This window comes from Passer domesticus, chromosome 8, assembly GCF_036417665.1.
Source record: "Passer domesticus isolate bPasDom1 chromosome 8, bPasDom1.hap1, whole genome shotgun sequence".
NCBI classification, from domain to species: Eukaryota; Metazoa; Chordata; class Aves; order Passeriformes; family Passeridae; genus Passer; species Passer domesticus.
Window position 1 is genome coordinate 42963224 of NC_087481.1, and position 19148 is coordinate 42982371.

At 38.8% G+C, this 19148-nt stretch overlaps 1 protein-coding gene across 6 annotated transcripts in view; it reads right to left on the bottom strand.

The window, feature by feature from the left end:
* EXOC6 (exocyst complex component 6) overlaps positions 1 to 19148 on the bottom strand; it is an 87218-nt gene that overhangs the window by 4473 nt on the left and 63597 nt on the right. The window lies entirely within an intron of this gene.

The following is a 19148-nucleotide window of genomic DNA, read 5'->3' on the forward strand; positions in this document are numbered from 1 at the left end:
ACACAGGTAAGCAAGTAGGGCTCTAAACAGACCATGAAGCCTGTTGTTTTTCAACATGATGTAAAAAAATGTCACACAGAACATGAAACATATTCTGTGCACTCCAAGACAGTCCTGGCACTAAAGAATGAACACCCAAAGAGACACTACTGACAAGGGTGATGCACGCAGAGCTCCTTCCCTGCTCTATGCATGGTCAAGGAGCTGCACACAACCAAACTCATGCTAATACACCTCTTAAATTCAAGCAGCTGTCATGACATGTGGCATGTTGCTCAAAGGCTCAGACATGCAATCAAATGACACATGCCACTCAGTCACAGACCCCTTCCCTCCTTCTGTGAATCTGTTCAGGGGCTGCAGTGTGACAATCATGCCCTGGATTTGGATTAAATGTGGCAGGGAGCTGCAGACACTGCTGGAGACCAGACTGCTGCTGTGCACGATCATGCATTGTGCATTTTGTCCCACTCACAGCCGCAGTTCTGCACTGTGGCATAGTGCTGTATGCAGTGGGCTTGGACAGCAAGTACTGCATGCTGTGGGGTGGGGAAGAGCTGCCTGGTGTGCAGCTCTTGGGATCTGTGTCCTGGCCATTCCCATCACCTGCATCTGCCCTGGCACCCAGGCTTGGTGGCTGCACAGCCCAATGCAGGCGCTCTGTGAGGGGAGCAGGTTGCCCAGCAGCCAGTGGCAGAGAGGACAGCCTAGCAGAAAGCACACTCTGGCCCAGGACCACCACACGGGTGGTGGGAAATAACTTCAATCCATTCACACAAAGTTTCACTTGAGCACAACACAACACCGAATTCACCTTCACTCCAGCAACAATGTAGAGGTGTTAATTTACCAATCTGTTTTCATTTCTGCTGCTCTGTTCCTTTCTGATTTACACCATCTTTTGCTACACCAATGCGTGCCCTATTTAAATTAATAATTTTAATTTTTCTCCCTGATATAGAAAAAGTGGGACTGTCTTGACCAGAGACATGTGATGCACATGAAGCACAAGACAGTTTGCTGGTTCTGTGACAGTAGTTTCTACTGCAGCATCTAGGATCAAATCAAGGCCAAGTTAAAGCAACATTTCCCTACTACTATTTTATTTATTAAAGCTTTCACTATTGCTGAGACAATAACTGAAAATGATATGAATTGTCTAACAAGGAATGCCCCACACTGGCACACACTGTCAAAAGATAAATATGGGCAAACAGCAGGTCCTGGCAATAAGCATTTCCCAGCTTCAAAAATCAGTCAAAGGCCACAGAGTTTATCACATCATACCCGTGCTACTGGCTGCAACTCCTTTAAGGTTAGACCGTGCACAACTTGCCTTGAAATTACAAGAGGAAAAATGTTTATTTTGCACATCCATCTTTCCTAAGTTAACATGTGTGGAAAAAACCTCAGAACTGAGAAACTCAGAAAGGCAGTCTCAGCCCCATGTAAGGAGCCACCCAAGGCAGTCAATGCTCAGTCAGAACCAGCTTATCTTGCAGCCAAAACACTGTGAAGCACCGAATAAACTAAATATATGTACTCTGCTACCCAAGAACAATGGCACTGCTGTGTTCTTCATCCCATAATAACCATGAAAAATAAGAATAAGCTCAGACAGGCAATACTATACCCGAGTATTTTATAATGAAGCAGAATATGCTTCCCGAGGAGCAATTATTCCCTTCTGACTAAGAACAATTTGCAGAGATGTATGTGTGTCTGAGTCATTGTGGGAAAAAAAAAAAAAGAAAAGAAAAAAAAAACCCCAAGAAAAAAAAAGGAACAAGCTTTAGCCTTTCCTGCACACCAACAGAACATCCTATATATTGTCCACTTACATTTACAAGATACAGTCTTCACTTCCACCTTATCTAGAGCATTTTGCTTCTTCTAAAAGTGTGATATAAGGGGAACCTTCATCCAACATCTTGGAACCATCAGGGCTGATGATCAGAGAGCAGCACTTTGTTCTACTGTACATGCAACAGCGTTGCTTTCCCAAACCATTACATTATTAGTCACATATATACTTGTAACGTTATAGGTAACTTAAGCCTCTGGTTGCTGTACTGCACTTTTATTTTGAATTATGCTCTACACTGCTTTGATTTTGTAATTTTCCCTTCATGTGTAGGTATTTTCTAGATGCCTTTTATGTCTAACATTAGGTCTCTTTGTAGAAATAAACATCACTTGGAGAAGAAAAGATGTTTATGTGTACTTACACATAAACAAAAGTTTGTAGTAATTTCTCACATTATACAGGTAACACTGCTATTTTTAATTGGAAGACTTATTTTAAAAGATACTAAACTATGTTTTGGTTAAAAGAGCTCCTACTGTAAGACCTTGTTAGCTAACAGGATCAGTTAAGACAAAAAATTATAATATTGATGCTATGAGAGGAAAAGATCTTAAACTTTTAGGGACAGAATTCTGATTTCAAATAGGGTACTTGTGCCTATTCTTCAAAGTTAGTACTCTAGCGTTTTCCCAGTATCTAGGTGATATGGCCGTGTTTGAATAGAAATTACTCTTTATCATTGCTCACTAAAGCTTTTGTATTGTATTACCTAAAGTTCAGAGCAGCTCAGCCATAGTCCTGTATTTAGGCCATCTTGTAATTACGTGAGAATTCTGTGCACTGGGAACTGCTGGAATCGACCATCCGGCCCTTTCAATGACATTTGAGCCTCTTGTCACATCCTCAGATATCATACAGATGCCCTTTCCTTTTTACTTTTGGGCAACTGTCAGGAATAATCTTGGAAGAGAACGCAACTTTGGGAAATAGCTATGCACAGAGTGAGCACAGCAACAGACAGAGGGAGGGGACATGAGCTTTGCAGATGGAAATGGGGGCAGTGTCCATTAGACCCGGTGCTGGTTATACTACAAAAATCCTAATTGTACATTATAAAGGTAGCTTAATGCAAGTTGGAACGGTACAAGCTGCAATATCTTCTGAAGCAGCATGAGCATCAGCAAATAGCTTTGGTTGTACAAATGGCACCAGTGATTCAGGAGCTGGAGATAAAACTTGAGTTGTACACTGAATTTCCTACTTACCTTTCAGTAAAGTCAAATATTCCAACCAATGAAAAGTAATTCTTTTAATATATCACTGTCAGTTATGTCAGTTCTGGCCCACTCTCCTTGCTCACAAGCTGAATATTTCTTATGCTAAACAGTTTATTAACCCCTAATCACCCAGTTACTTCTGGACTTGATTGCATGTGTAATTACCTTTTGTCAGGTACAATTTGCCTGATAAACATGTCAGAACACTTGCTGCTTAGTCTGTTGAAACAGATAAATGCTGTCTTTCCACAGCCTTGGGGCATAATTAACAGGGAAAAAAAAGGCAGTTATAAAAACACACAGAAGCTGATTCAGTGAGGCAGGAGTTCACAGCGTGCAGCCCGCCAAGGCCCATTGCCCGGCCCGCTACGCTTGCCTGAGCTCTTATTGAGTTCCAGCCTGCTGTGACAGGGCAAAGGGGGCAGCCCTCAAAAACTGAGATTTAAAGTAGGTTTCCACGTGAACTTCAAAAAAGAGTGGGATGATGCCTGTTTGGAAAAAAAAAAATGGAAAAACCAACACAGTGAAGCAGCAGATAATGAAATTGGTAGAGTCCCTGTCATCATCATTATGCGTTATACGCTCAAACAGACTCTCTGGGATGGGACCAAGAACAGAAAAACTAAAAGAAGGCAGAGGGGAAAAAAAATCAGGCAAAGCAAACAGGTCAGGATTAACTAAAAATGCTTTGTGGCATCCTTGGGCTCAATTGCTTCTGATTTCTGCCCTGTAGTGTTTGCAGGTTATGTACCCATGCGCTACGGGGAGTGCGAAAAAAGAAATCCTTACCTGACCTCTGGATAACCCAAACAGGAGATTAGCCCATTTCCAAGCAAAGCAGGTTGTCACACTGTTAGGCCAATTGCTTCTATTGACACTTTGCATAAACATCTTACACAGGGTGATCAGAAAGGACTGTTACGCCATTAATGCTCTTTTTATTTTTTTATACCTAAGTCTTACAGAATAAAGGCCTTTCTGAGTAAGGGATAACAAAAGGGTCAAAAGGTCACAAACATTCTTTTAAGTTGGCAAAAATCGGGGAAGTTTAGATTCATTGAAAAGTGCAAATTGGAATTTTTTTTTGCATCTTAAGCATTCCAGCACACTCAGCTTTTTCTAATTTCATTTCTAGTAAATTAATTATCTACTTTATTGTGCATTTTTACTTTTACTTTTAAATTAGAAAAACTCTACAGTCTTCATTTTAGGAAATAGCAAGCTGTCTAACCTTCTCAGCTAATCAGTAAACTAAACAGACTTAGACATTACCATTGAAATCCTCGTGAGGACCAGTGTGAAAATATACAGAACCTTTTCTTGAAGTGGGATGACTGAACAGTCTCTCATGTACAGTTTTCACATAATTTACACAGCATGTGGTTTGCACTGTGTACAGCAAAATATTCTATATTTTCTTTTGTTTTGCTTTCGCTTTGATCAGAGATGGAAACAATCTCCCTTTAATAGTATAAAAGCCACCTGCTGGGCATCACAGACTACAGCTAATTGGCAAATTCTTTGAAATTTTGATATAATGGATTTTGACCTCTTTAATTAAAAAAACCCAAAGCCTAGAATACAGTGAACTCTTCTGGGAAATGAATAGTGCCAAGCATATACAACTGCAAGCTACACCCAATCTTTTCTTAGGAAAGAATACAGAAGTAACATTACAATTTTTTCCTTGAGGACGCATGGCTTTTGGTCTAGGGGAAAAAAAAAATACTATTGCTATCTATGTATCATTTCAGTCCCTAAGATAAAGACAGAATAAACACATTAATATTTCAATTATTTCTACTTTTATTAGGCTTTGGAGCTAACAAGCACCAAACATGAAGGTGAGTTTTTAATTTTAAACACAGTAGACTCACAAAAGCCACTCACAAATGTTCCAGGGCTCAACATTTCCTACTCCAAGGAGCTCACACTGTACAACCCACCCTGCCTTGTTTTAAGAAGGACAAATGGGTTTCAGGACCCAAAAGGAGGCCTGTCAACCAGAATTGCTGCTGTTTCATAATCTCTGACATAACGTTAACCTTTCAGAGGAGCTATAATCTCATTGCTTTGGGAACTCTGAGGCAGCACTGTCTTTCTTTTGTTAAAACACTTATTTATATTCTGCCCAGCATAATGGGGCCATGGTCCATGACTGGGACTCGTAGGCACTGCAGTAACACAGCTACACAACAACAACAACAACACCACTTTTTAAATCTTTGCTTAGGTTTCATGCACAAGTATACATGAACATATGTTACACAGGTATACACTTATTTCCAACAAAAACTGTCAGCATGACCATGAAGATAATATCATCATTATTCACCAAGTTATGCTCCTGTTAATTAAAGCATGAGAGCACTTACTAAACTGGAAAACAAAACATAAAGGACCAGGATCAGAATCAAAACTGGACAAAGACAAGTCTTGTTTACTCTGAACACTTCTTGGTTGCAAAGGAACAACAGAGCCATTTAAAATGTAGATACCTAAGTCCAGCTTGAAAGAAAAAAAGAGAGTTTGCTAACTGTAGAATAACACCATACCAACCAAACACAATTATCACTTAATCAGTAGGTGTTCATTACTGCTGACAAACATCTTGTTAGCCTGGTTAGCAAGTCTGCCTGCCACTTGCCAAAATATTTTGTTTTATTTAGACCTGGTGACTTATTTTGTGAATGTGGTGAATTTCAGAATCCCCTCTACTGATCACATAACTGGAATAACGCACATCCGTCTTGTATTTCAAAGTGTACATTGCTCTCTTGATCTGTGAATGTCTCCCTGTAGTTTATGCTATTTTTCTGAATTGGTACAACAAATGGATTTTCAAAGTGATGTTATAGGGACTTAGCTATGCAATTCCCATTAGTGTCAATGGGGGTCGCAGGCTAAATTCCTAGACAATGCTTTGAAAACTGAGCCCTGGATTTTCAAAGGAAGGATAGTCTGTGTTAGAAAGGCAGTGTCTTTCAGTTTTTAAGCCACTGCATTAAAACCTGCCTTTTTCTTTTAAGCACCATACATTTAGAAATTGTGTCTAAATTTGGGACATTTAAATGTTCACAAGAATGAACTAATTTTGTATTTAAATGCTACCATCTGTTTCAAATTCTTAAGTGAAATTGTATCTGTCACTGTCTTGAATGTTGGGATACAATCTTCAACACATTCATAAATGTACAATGTATAATGTTATGACAGCTGAACCATTGGGATTTGTTGCTATGCTAAGAGAAAACAGAAGTTATTTGTGTTCATATATCTTTTATAAAAAAAAAATCCTTGCAAAGGACAGAATTCTTTCCTAAAATCTGGACCTTGTGGTATACTTTGAGAAATGCCTGGTCTTGTTACATTCATGATTTTTTTTTATTCTTTGGCACTTCAAATGAACTTAGGCCTGCCTACAAAATAGAATACTTGCTGTTGAAGCCACGTGAACAAGCTTGTTGCTGTTACCATAACCAGAAAAACACTCACAACGTATAATTTTTACAAATCCCATTAAAACTTCAAGCAGCCCAAGATGTAACATCTGAAGACACAGAAAAGTAGTTTCTGAGACAAATATAAATAGCTGGGCCCTATGAAACGCCCAGTACAGCAACAAGTAATACCTCTTCAAAGAAGATTTGTTTAATTACAGTGAAAATGTTTATTATGGAGTGTGTTGTTCTTCATCATTAAAGAATAAGCTGGACTAGTAGCAAAAGAACCATCTTGTGAGTCTAGAAGAAGAGGAGAGTTTGAAAAGCAGGAGCCTGGCAGACAGTCAGGCTCCAGAGGGCACGGGCTCTGGCCAAATTGCTCCTGTCAAGCGTGTTAGTCCGTACACAAAGTCCCTTTAGACAAAGCATAAAACTATGTCAATGGCAAAATTTGTGTGGATTAAAAATTGTGTATTATGCAATGGTCAGGTTATTCACCATTTTTTCTGGTTTTGAGCTCCTGACACAGAGGTGTACAGGCTCAAACAGCACACAGGGGTGGCAAGTGCAGCCCCCCAAAACAGGCCATCTGCCTCTCACCTGAACGAGACTTTGAAAACACAATTTCAACTGTTCAAATTACGAAGCATTTAATATAGCAGAGGTAAAACTCAGCGGGCATTTTCACTTGGCTTCTGGTTGTTTTTTAAACACAGGTTTACCAGTAGTATTCAAATACTGACATCTATCAAAAAGAAGTTTTATAGTTTAGTTTATTTGATCTTTAATTTTCTATAGGCACTTCTTTTTTAATTGCACTAGACTCACAACAAGTTACTTTAAACTATTCACTTATGTACAAAATAATGCCATAAATAGCATATGATGAGGCACACTATCCTCAAGTAAGCTTCTCAGGGATTAAAACTGTATCATTTGTCTCAATCCTTCCTGGAAAAAATGTCATTAAAAAGTTCAAAATCTAAAGTTAATTTTTAACCACTTTGTCTGGTTAGAGGTGGGTCTAATTTAAATTAATCTAATTTGGTGTAACTAAATAAAATTCAAACACAAAACACATTCACTTCTACTTCCATACTGTGTTCGGGGATTGGACACTCTTGTCCCATCTGCCACATTTAATATTTAGCACTATCCATAATAGTAACTGCAGATGCCTGCAGTCTTACAAGTATACCACACCACAAGAAGTCATCTGACAAATGCTGGTTTTAACTACCCCAAAACTGTCCTTGTATACACACACATATCTAACCTAGACAGTCAGGCTGCTGTACCCTAGAACTAATCATCTGCAGCGGTCTGCCCAGGAATACAACTTAAACTTCAGTCCAGTTACTTCTAGGATTGTAGGAAGGAGCTTTAGATCCACAGCCCTGACATGCAAATGCAAACTGCTGCCTATGGGAAGACAAGTGAGCGTGGCACAGCTCCATGGCATCAGCTTTGTGCTCACAGAGGAAGGGAAGACTTCAGCTCTTTGTGTGAAGCTGCAGCTCAAGAACAGACCCAGGACACCACCAATGCAGGCACTGCTGGGAACTAGGGATTCAGTGAATGGGGCATTTCCCTCTCCCAACTTTCTATTCATTTCTTGTCATATTCTGACTTGGAAAAAACACCAGAGAAAAATCTATGAAACATGCTGAAATTACATTGCTACAGAGATTGATTCAACTTAACAGGAGGATATACAACAGGTCTATAAGGTTTATGAGCACTCTTGAATCTGCAGCAATTAGTCTCCGCAGAAGTCCATGATCTACAGTGTGTACTATGAATCACATCATTTCCACTGAGATAACCTGAGGTTCTACAGCAGGTAAGGGGAAATAGTTTGGTTCAACACAACAGAGTAATTATTTTTTAATTAACAACTTTTGGTTGAGTTTCTTTTAGCATCTGTGCATTTCTCAAAAGCTGCACATCTAAGTAAAAAAATTACAGCCACAGTATGCCACATTCTTCTCTTAGGCAGCCATTAAAACACTTAGGATTTTATACACAAGGTGTCTCTCTGAAACGCTTCTGCAGGAAGCAGATACAAATACAGCAACTGCTCAATAAATTATCTCAGCTTATCTTGGGTGCTGAGCTAGAATACGTGAAAAGCCACTGGAATTCAAGACATAACAGGCCACAAAACAGCCAGTAATTTTGTTTGCATCCAGAAGCAAAAATCCAGTGCAATCCATAAGGCACAGATACCTACAGATGTGGCCATCATAAGTTTACTGTAAACAGATAGTTATTTCTTCCAAAGTAGTTCACTCAGGGTATGGCTGCATAACCATCCTTTATAGCAGATGAAGTTACATCCCTTAGGGAAAGCTATGCTAGACCTGAGAACCTCTGGACAAGGAATTCAGCAGCCAGTAGCTCAGGAATGTAAATACAGACAAGTTAAAAGGAAAGCCAAAATCACTAGGAAAAAATTCTCATATTCTTTCATGGACAACCTTCACTTTCCTCTTCAGCTACAAGAAAACATTTACTTCCCTATTTATATCTATCAAATAACTCTCAAAACATTTTAGGAAATACTATAGTACATATAAAATCCTGGTTTTGTTTTGTTAACTTGTCTAGGTACTTGGTTTAACACAGACTTCCAAGCCCAGCAAGTTGCAACCTGGATACCTCGAAATTTCCTTTTTTAAACTGGGTTTTTGTAAAAGATCTTTCTGCTCTGGCTGTTGTTTGCAAACACATTAGGAAAAACCCCATTTTGTTTGAAGGCAATAATTGAATACAATTTCTTTCCTAAGAAATACATCTTCAAGAAAATATTCTCTTTAGAAGATGGGGTTTTTTTCCCTTTAGATTATGCATTTTCTCCTCAATCCTACAGACAGTATTTTCTTTAAATGTTTTATCTAAAAAATTATTTCTTACGATTTCCCTGGAAGACTGAGTAATTACAAATTATTTTATATGTCATTTGCAATAATTCTCTTCATATTTTAGCTCCAACAGATCCCAGTACACATGGAACTTTTGCTGAGTAATGATGGCAAAATTCAGCCTCTAATGCCTCCTGCAATTTGAAAACACCTTCCCCTGATTTTAGTTGCCACTTTGAAATGTTATCCCTTTCTAGGGAGTAATCCTGTGCTAGATTCTTTTGCTTCTTAAACGAACATTATTCTCACCCTTTATTGACTGACCAGATCTATTATCACATGTAAGCAGTGTTAATCCTCTAGTAATTAACACCCTTATTAAAGTAATTTTAACTCAAAGAAGTTTAAATCGCATTATTGGTTTTATTTAATTAAGCTATGAGGGCTGTTTTACAGTGTCACTCCGGTTTTCAGCCTGTGCCTTTTCTACCAGTTACACAGGTCCCCCCTACAGCCACAACACCCTGAGATACACACAAACCACCACCAAACCACCACCACCACCCCAGCCCACACAGGTACCAGGGCATTTCTGTCTAGGAGTTATTCAACGTTATTCCATTTCACTGTGAGCTTCATCAACTATTCTGCATGTCAATGGATGCAAGACATAGACACTACACTAAATATTTTACCACTCCCAGAACTATCATTTGGATGTGCATTGGAATGACAGTATCACATTCACCCTTCCAGAGAACTCAATATCTTGTTAGTGCCTAAAGTGAAAGAGCCACTTCTGTCCTTTTCATACATCCTAAGCAAGGGCAAACATTTTTCTTTGAACTTCAGACTGGCAAAAAGAAACAGAATCTCAATACACTGAGTTGTGCCACTTAGAATGGCCACTTTTTCTGTTACTTTGAAAATAAGTAAGTTTTAAAAGTTTAATAAGTAAGTTTTTAAATTGTGGTTTTGTGTGTGTCCTACTGCATGTTCCTTTCTATGGGAAAATATCTGACGGCCTATGTTGTCTTACAGATCTCAGGTAAGCTACTCAACTGACACATTTGACACAGGGTCAAAAGATGAAAACTGTCTTCTGGTTTAACTGCATCAAGTTACACTGTGCACTCTGGAAGAGTGTGGGCTAATTATGTGTCCTTCTGAACGATTTCCTGGAGGCACACTACTGAAACTGGGAAAGCTTGAGTTCTCCTGGGAATAAGGCAAGCCCATGGTTTTAGGGACTTTAAACACCACAAACTGTGTACTGAAAGTCCTTTCTTTTCTTAGAATAAAAACATCTCTTCAAATTTTTACTGTTTAAAAAAAGAAATGTTCTTACTGGGTCTCAGCATAAAGTATGGAAAATTACAAACACACAAAGAGAAAGGTAAGAATAATAAAACACATTTACGGACACAAATTGACTTATCACCCCATATTTTTATGTTCTTTTCTCCCCATCATCTAGTGCTTCCAATTACTCTTATTTTGATTAATTTCTGCATTTCTGTTATTATTCACTCTTTATTCAAGCTTTCTGTAATTGCAGAAAGTGGCACTGTTCCTTTGCTACTAATGCTCCAGATAAATCTATATGTGAGTCTTCCATGTGAACTTTGTTATTCCACTATTCTTTATAATAGCACAATTTGTGAAAGAATAAATTGCTCCAAACCTGACACACCCATAAGAGCCATAAATGTTAACATATATGATAAGCTGTTCCTAAGAATGTGCTGGTTCAGTCATATTGCTTACAGTACAACTAGTGCACTTCATTCAGAAACCAATTATAACAAACCAGGATGAAACTCAATGATTTCTTTTGCCAGCTATTGGTATTTTTGTATTAACTTCATCTCCCAAATTTCACTGCCTGACTGAAGGCAGTCTAGCTAGACAAAGTAGTATTTTTAAATTTGTATTTCTGCAGGTCTAAGACAGCCAACTGCAAATCAGTGTCGCGTTATGGCACATCCTATATGAACACTTTTGAACATGGTATCTTTTTTCCTAAGATACCATGATCCAAATGAATAAACATTCATTAACTACATTTCACCAATTCAAGTCATTGCCTTACTATGTCTATAAAATTCCTTCATTGTATTGTTACTGTTCTGAAGCAGAGAAGAAGTCTTGTTTTCCTGATGTAAAAGACTCCTTTGATTTTACTAGATTTTATATTTGCACTGCAGTGACTTCCAGAGATTAGGTGGACTTACTTTTTCACAGAAGAAACTAGCAAAAGGAAAAAAAATGGGGTATTCTGTCTGTTGCATGTGATTGACAGATAATTTAGAAAAGAAATTAAATCTAAGTATGTTGATTGATGCAACTGAAAAAATACTGAAGGCAAATCTGTAGGGTTAAAGGGTTAGTAGTGCTGCTCAGTACATATCACATACCAGAGGTACCCCAGTTTATATAAGGCTGGAGAATGTAAGTGATTTTGGGGCAGAAATTACTTAATATGCTAACACAGCTACCAGTTCCGTGGCTATCCGATGGGAGAGTAGGACTTAGAAACATTAAGAGAATACAAATAACTTGCAACTTGAAGAAAACCAATCATTTTCTTCTCTTGTGTTGCTCAATTAACAATGCTTATTCATTACTCATAGGAACCACAAACTGCTCACAGAATTCAGAGGAAGTACTGGGGACATGGGGCTCCAAAACCAACTCCATCCATCAGTTCAGGGCTACAGAAGGGCCCAGACACAATGGTGGAGATCTTGCAGCAACTGGCTGCCAGTAGGAAGACAACAGCTTGATATAACATATTCACAAACTTTGGAAAGTTGTGCACCCAAATCTTTCTTCCTTGCACATACGGAATTTCTTACATGGCAAAGGCAAGGACTGGATGGGAGCAAAACTGCTAGCAGAAGAATAACTGAAGAGAATCTTCATTTCATTGAATAACTTTCACTGAATAGAATACATATCAGTGATTCGAAGGGTAAGTAGGATTTTACAAATATAACAGGCACACAAATCAGCTTCTAACTGAAGGAAGATATTTGTTAATTAAGAAATTATCTGGAAGTGAACCTTCTGAAACCTTCCTACCAACAGATCCTTCTGCAAAAGAATAAAACCCTCTCCAGATAAAGTTCATGTAGTGCCTTCTCTCATAATGTCATTGGAAATGGCTGCTTCACAAAGTGTTCCACAGCATGCCAGTTATTAAAGAAATTAAGTGTCATGCCCAAAGAAAGAGAAGCCTTTGGGTTCTAACATTACATGCAGAGTATTCTGGGAATTTCATGTCAACTACCAAGGATAAAATTTAGTTCCCTTTACATCCCAGTCTTATAGGGATTTCCTCTGTAATGATGGGATGAGCTTTCTTGAATGGAAAGGTTTTCCAGATATATGAAGTTTTCATAACAACAGCTCTGTAGGTTTTGAATTAATTGATTAACTATTTCTAAACTGTGTCTTGCAAAAGTAATGATGACCAAGAAGAGAGCTTAAAGCTGATTAAATGTGACAGTTGGTAGTATTCAGACAGGGATTCAGATATGTCCATCTAAATAGTCTTGACAGCAGCTTTTGCCAACTTTTTCTTTTCTTTTTTTTTTTCCTTCATATCTTCTTTGATCAGCCTCTCCAGTGAAACTTTTAGCGATTTCCATGACGGTACCATTTAGAAGATGAAACTGCTCTGCACAGTTTTAAGTCAAGTGTTTCACCCGCACAAACAAGATCAATAAATGTGACTTCCTGCCTCAGTTCCCAAAATTATAAATTCACCTAACAACAAAAATAAAATGCTCTAAGTGAGGCTTATGTTCTTATTCAAAGACTGGTATCTGCAGATCTCCAAATGAACCCAAATCATTGCTTTCCAAATTCTGTGTAGTTTCTAAACATATAGTACAGATTTCTTGTCAGCTCATTTAGTTCTTGTGTGTATCTTGTTAATTAAGAGGAGAACTCAAAAAAATTGTAACCCTTAAATTAATTAGCTTAAAGAAACAATAAGGAATTTTCTTATTTTTTATAACTTTCCTGATTTAGGTACCTATGCCATTCCTTACTGTTAATGAAGAGATGACATTCTGTTTATGCATCACACCTTTACAGCTCACAGCCTTTTGAGCACAATATAGTATATTTTCCTTTGGAGAAACTACTAAGGTTTATGGCATATATGGAATGGGGTATCTTGTAGTTAAATAGCCATATGTATATAATTTTTGTTAAGTGAGGTACTGATAGAGCTAGTGAAGGGACAGCATTTGTACACTGAGGTTTTCAAACCTGTTTTCAAGTATGGCCCCTCACTATTAGTACACCATGATCTAGAGCAAAAACCTGGTACATGATCACCATGTTGTTTACACTTCTCTGCTGGAAAAGGGGCATTTACATGAACTGGATATAATCTGCCTTGCACTGAATTTGATAAGTGATTTAGTGTCCCAAAGAATACACAGGCACCTAATACCCAGCATGTGTGCTTTTAGTTTCTGGCACTTACAGGGTAGGAATACTTACTACCAGGAAATTACTGACTTGCCATTCTGCTTTGATTCTGCAAATCCTTATCAAGATAGTGAATCCAAAGCCATGCTTGTTTTTGACCCCCTGTTGCTAATTTCTGTGCATTTGTTTCCCAAGCTTCCTAATTCTTACCAGCTGGCAGGTATAAATCCCATCCCAGTGATGAGCCAGCTTGCTTCTGTGTACAGAGCACTGATTGAGATCTTCCTCACAAATATCTATACACACAGCTTGTGATCTGAGCCCACTGTGATTAACTACAGGCTTTGCAGAACATAGCTGAGAAGGAGAAATCAAAAGTAAGATATTCCATGGGGGAATATAAGTACTCACAAACAAGTTGTCACACTTGTGTGAAGAATTCCTGTTCACTTGGAAGAATATAGTACTCTGTAGAAATATTGTGTCTTTCCTGCAAGCCAGGTAATGCACATTTTGCTTGCAGTCATACTCAAGTAACTGTGTCACTTAAACCCAGAGATGCATATGCATGCTACCACTGTATGATGCAAATACATGAGATATTGAACCTGTTCTTGCTCTTCTCACAATGTGCCTCGAGCCCTCCTGCCTTAGTGCCAAGTCAATTTATGGAGAAGGGAAAGTCCAGGAAGAATTGCCTTCCTCCTCCAGTGAAGTGACGATCTGCTCATCTCCCTGCTCTGAAATCCAGGGAGATGCAAGCCCTGGTTTGTTGCTGTCTGAAACCTGAGCTCCTTCCTTTAGCTAAATAAGCAGCATTGCACTGAAAACTGGAGAAGCACAAATCCCATTACATAGCACCCTGAGGCTGGGCTTCATGTTACAGATGTAACATGCTCCTCTGCTTGTTCAGAGAAGCTGGGGTGTGCATAACAGGGGGAAAGGGTTCAGTAAGCATTGTGAAAGAGCCTCTGTGAAGATGAAAGTCTCAGCAACCATTTCCCTCAGGAAGCAAAAGATGAAATGTTCTATACTACTTTCCAACTGTTGCCTTACAAAAAAAGTCTTACTTTTATCTTCAAACTCTGAGGCTTTTAAGACTTACTCCTAAACGTACTGTTGGGGATCTCTCCCTCTTGAAAACTCCTTATGTTTTTTCAGTTCAAGACTCTTTCTTGGGACAGAGGTCAGGGTGGGTGTACCCCAGTGATTTCAAAGCCTAGGCACTCTGTGGGCTGGCAGATTGTAAAGGAAACCAGAACACACCTTTAGAGCCCTCAGCCTCCAAGAGTTATGGTCAACAGGTTTGGCAACAGGCTGCAACTTATTCTCTGAAGTCTACTGAAGGGCTCAAGAGCATTCTCCACAGGGAACACAGATGGCAAGAGCTTTGGCAGGCTGCATGTTTGGGAATCGGAGACAAGCCAGAGCTGAAACGTAGTTACTGCCACAGGAAATTAATTCAAATTAAACACTGGAAACATAACAGTGGGGAGGGAAGACTGAACTGTCACCCTGCTTTTAGTGTCAGAAAATCCTGTGCCTGGGATTGAAGCTCAGTGGTCTGTTACACAGTTCCTACCTACAAGGAGTTACTTCTGAGTTTATGAATGGGAAGAAAGAGGAGGGCTATATTAAGTAGTAGTAACAATTTCCTCTTTCAAATAAATTTACATTACATTTTTTGCATAGAACACTACAGTTCATAAGGTTAGCAATATTTCTCACCAGAGAACACATTCCAGTATGAATGGACAAGCAACCAAATAAACTACCAATTATTCGGAATTAGAATAAAATGTATTATACTTCTAAATATCAGGTGTCGATTTGCAGATGGAATACATGTTGTGTACTACCAATAACTTCAGTTCATAGAAGTGACAGATGCTTATGCACACACATCATAAACAAAGTCTGACAAAAACGTATCTTCCAATGTTTCTATTATAAATTACTCTCTGTATGAATCATTTTGATTGTGTCATGAGTTTGTTTCCAATTTATCTCTAACATCGAGAAAATACAAATAGAAACTGCTGAAAATCTTCTAAAATTCCCCCCCCTCCATGCTTAAGCAGAGCTTATGGACATTGTTGATCACAGCCCTTGGTCTTCCAACTGAAGGACACCACTATCAGACTGTAAACTCCGTTTGCCACGTGGGTGGAAATAGTGCTACTGTGGCTGTTTAACTTTGCAGTTACCAACAGCATATGATTATTTTTACTTGAGACTGCTGCCCGATGCAAGACCAACACTGACAGCAGCTGGAAGGTGTTAACAACATGTACTTAAGAGCCAAAAGAGCACAGATAAGACACAGTTCTCCTCAATCCAGCAAAACAAGGAAATTCCACAAATCATCAAGCTAGATGAGTGCTTGTTTGAGATGAGACAGAAGAGGAAGAAGCCCTAAGCAGTGCTGATGGTGGACAGAAGCATCAGGAATAACCTGTCAAGTCAAAAATGAAACAAAGTCAAGCTATGTTGGCAGCTTAGTTATATCTCTGCAGGAAATAATTTGATTTCAAGAATAGGTATTTGTTAGCACCCTCTTGGTTGAGAATCAGGACATTTGGCCTAGGACAGCAACTGCTGAACTCTCAGTCTACCACAAGGTTATTGTTCTTGTCCACTATATACTACACTGGCTCTCCAAAGAATAACATCCAAATTATAATATTAATGTCTTTTCCTCACAGTATTAAGTGTACAAGACTTACAAGAAACTGCCTCACATTCCAGAACTGTAACCCTAGTCTTTAGGCACTAAAGAACAGATCATAACGAGGAAAAAACTAATTCATGTCAGAGGCTGTGCTTCCTCCTCAGAGACGATTCAAGTAAGACAAAGGAAGACTTGTTTACTTTAGAAGGTTAATTCCAATTGACCCAGGATCTGAATTGGTAGCAAAATCCTTAAAGTTTATTCCCCCTCACTTTGGGGAATAAATGGCACTATTTACCCAGGTTCCCTGTAAAGACAGTAGCAAGAAATGATTGTCAGAGAGCAGTGCAAGTTGCAGGAGAGCTGGGTCATCTCCACACGATGCCAGAGACCAGTCTCTGTAAAGCAGCACATGCCACTTTGATAATTGCCTTGCTGAGATGGCCCCTCAATGGCTTTAAGTGGGGTCAAAGGGTGCACGTAGGTGTGACCTCAGGTCATATGCTAAGACAAGTGGCATAAGGCATGACACAATTACTGCAGCTGCACAGATCCATGAATCTGCCTCAATTTTCTACCTGCTAAACTAGCTGGAACTGCTAGTTTCTTTCTAGACAATCAAGTGGGATCAGCTAACCCCACCAAGTCACTCGTGTAAGATGCTGAGATACTGTGGTGATGAAAATAGCACAACAATCTTTATTGACTAGGGTTTCTTCAGATTACAGAGACCTTTAAAGAGCATGGTAAGTATGGCAAAAGCCTAAGAGGAGGACAGTATAAAGAGACAGAGGTGGCTCAAACAGGACATTGGTGCTTGCTCCTTTGTGATTTCTGTCCTCTTAGAGCTTCCTGCTACTAACTACTCTTGTCTTCTTAGACACAACTCTTTCTTGTGCCAGCTGTTTCTGTTTGCTGTCCTATGTCTGTGGAAAGAAGAAGGAAAGTGGGCGTGCTGGATGCAACATGCTGCCTACACATTGTCTTCAGAGAAAGACAGAGGATCAAGAACTGTTAGGTTGAAAATACCTATGGCAATTCTTCTCAAAGCTGCTCCTCCCTACATGGTAATCATTCAAGTGTAGCTCCTCTCTCTGTTTTCCAAGCTGGCTCCCTGCCAGTGACTTTACTTCGTTAGTAAAATGTGCTACAATATCCTACTGCCCAATCCTCATTACCCTTACACAGTGCACTAGTACAGCACAGAGTGAGGAGCTGTTGTTGAGATAACTGGCTTCCATTAGCAACCATGTGATTGGCAGGACGATAAAGTCTTTTCCCTTGCAGGTCAGCTGCTCTTTAAGAAGAGGGCAATCCTGCTGATCCATCTTTTAGCTACAGTCTCTCACTAAGTCCCAAATCTCCTGCCTTTTAGCTTTGATACGGTTCAAGCTTTCCCCCTTGTATCAGCCCCTACCTGTCATCAGCTCCTCTGTACCAAACAGCCAATATCAGGAGTTTGACCTCAGGGCACAGTCCGGGTGGGCAGGTAAAACCTGACCACTGGACCTACTTCCTTATCTTTCATATCCTGCAATTCATGAAGAAGTATCAAATTCAAACTAAAAAACAGAAGCATGACCTTTCATAAGAACCCTCTGAAAAAGGCTCTGTTGCCTTTCTAAGTATTCTTGAAAAGAACTGTCATCTACCCTATTAAGACAGAAATGCATCACAAATAAGGAGAAGAGGGAAAGCACTGAAAATCCTTACTAAATGGTAGAAGTTTTTGATGTGTGCTTGAAATCCCTTTTGGTGATGCACACAAAAATATAGTAAAAATCAACCCAAATATGCTAGAACTGTTCTACATCTGCAAGCTCCAGTTACAACCCAATAGTGAGTTGCTCGAACTTCTCCTGTTTATAAAGTATATTAAGTCAATCAAATTCACATGACCTACAGAGCATCCTCTGTAGAAGAGGATTGAGAGAATTCTAAATATGATTGCTTACATAAATCACGAGCTATCATAAACAACATAATACCTATTTAAGTGATGTACTCCTCAGTTAGTGCTTAAATGATACGAAAATCTTTATTTCCTGCAGCACACCCTGCCCTCTTGCATATATGGAAATCATGTTTTCCCTTGAAAGAAACGTGGGTTCTGCAAGGACTCCACTTAGGTGGATGACAGAAATTATGCCAAAATCTCAACATCCTTTCCCTTCAAATGAAATTATCTAAGTACAAACTGGAAGATGTTTAGTCTCTTTTAACACTGACAATAAAAAGAGAGTAAAAAAATAATCCAAAAGAGGAAGGCTGCTAGTGAAGGCATGACTTGTGGCATGAACAAGCCTTGTAGCCATAATCCTGTATCCTTCTCACATAGTACACACTTATCCCACTGTAGATATTGTTCATTACTATATTATTGTGAGAACGTAACAGAGAACCCTTTTAACTTTTTCATTCAAAAAGACACTTTAATGAAGAAATCTGAATACTTTTGCCACAAGAATCTTCCCTTCTGAAATGCCCTTTAATAATTTTGTTGTGAAAAACGTATTAAATTATTAAAAGCAAAAATATTCTTATTATATAGATAATTTTAGTATATAATTCTTTCTATTTTCTCTTATTTTTTAATTACTTTGATAGACTCATAATGGCACTGAAAAATATCACCAACAT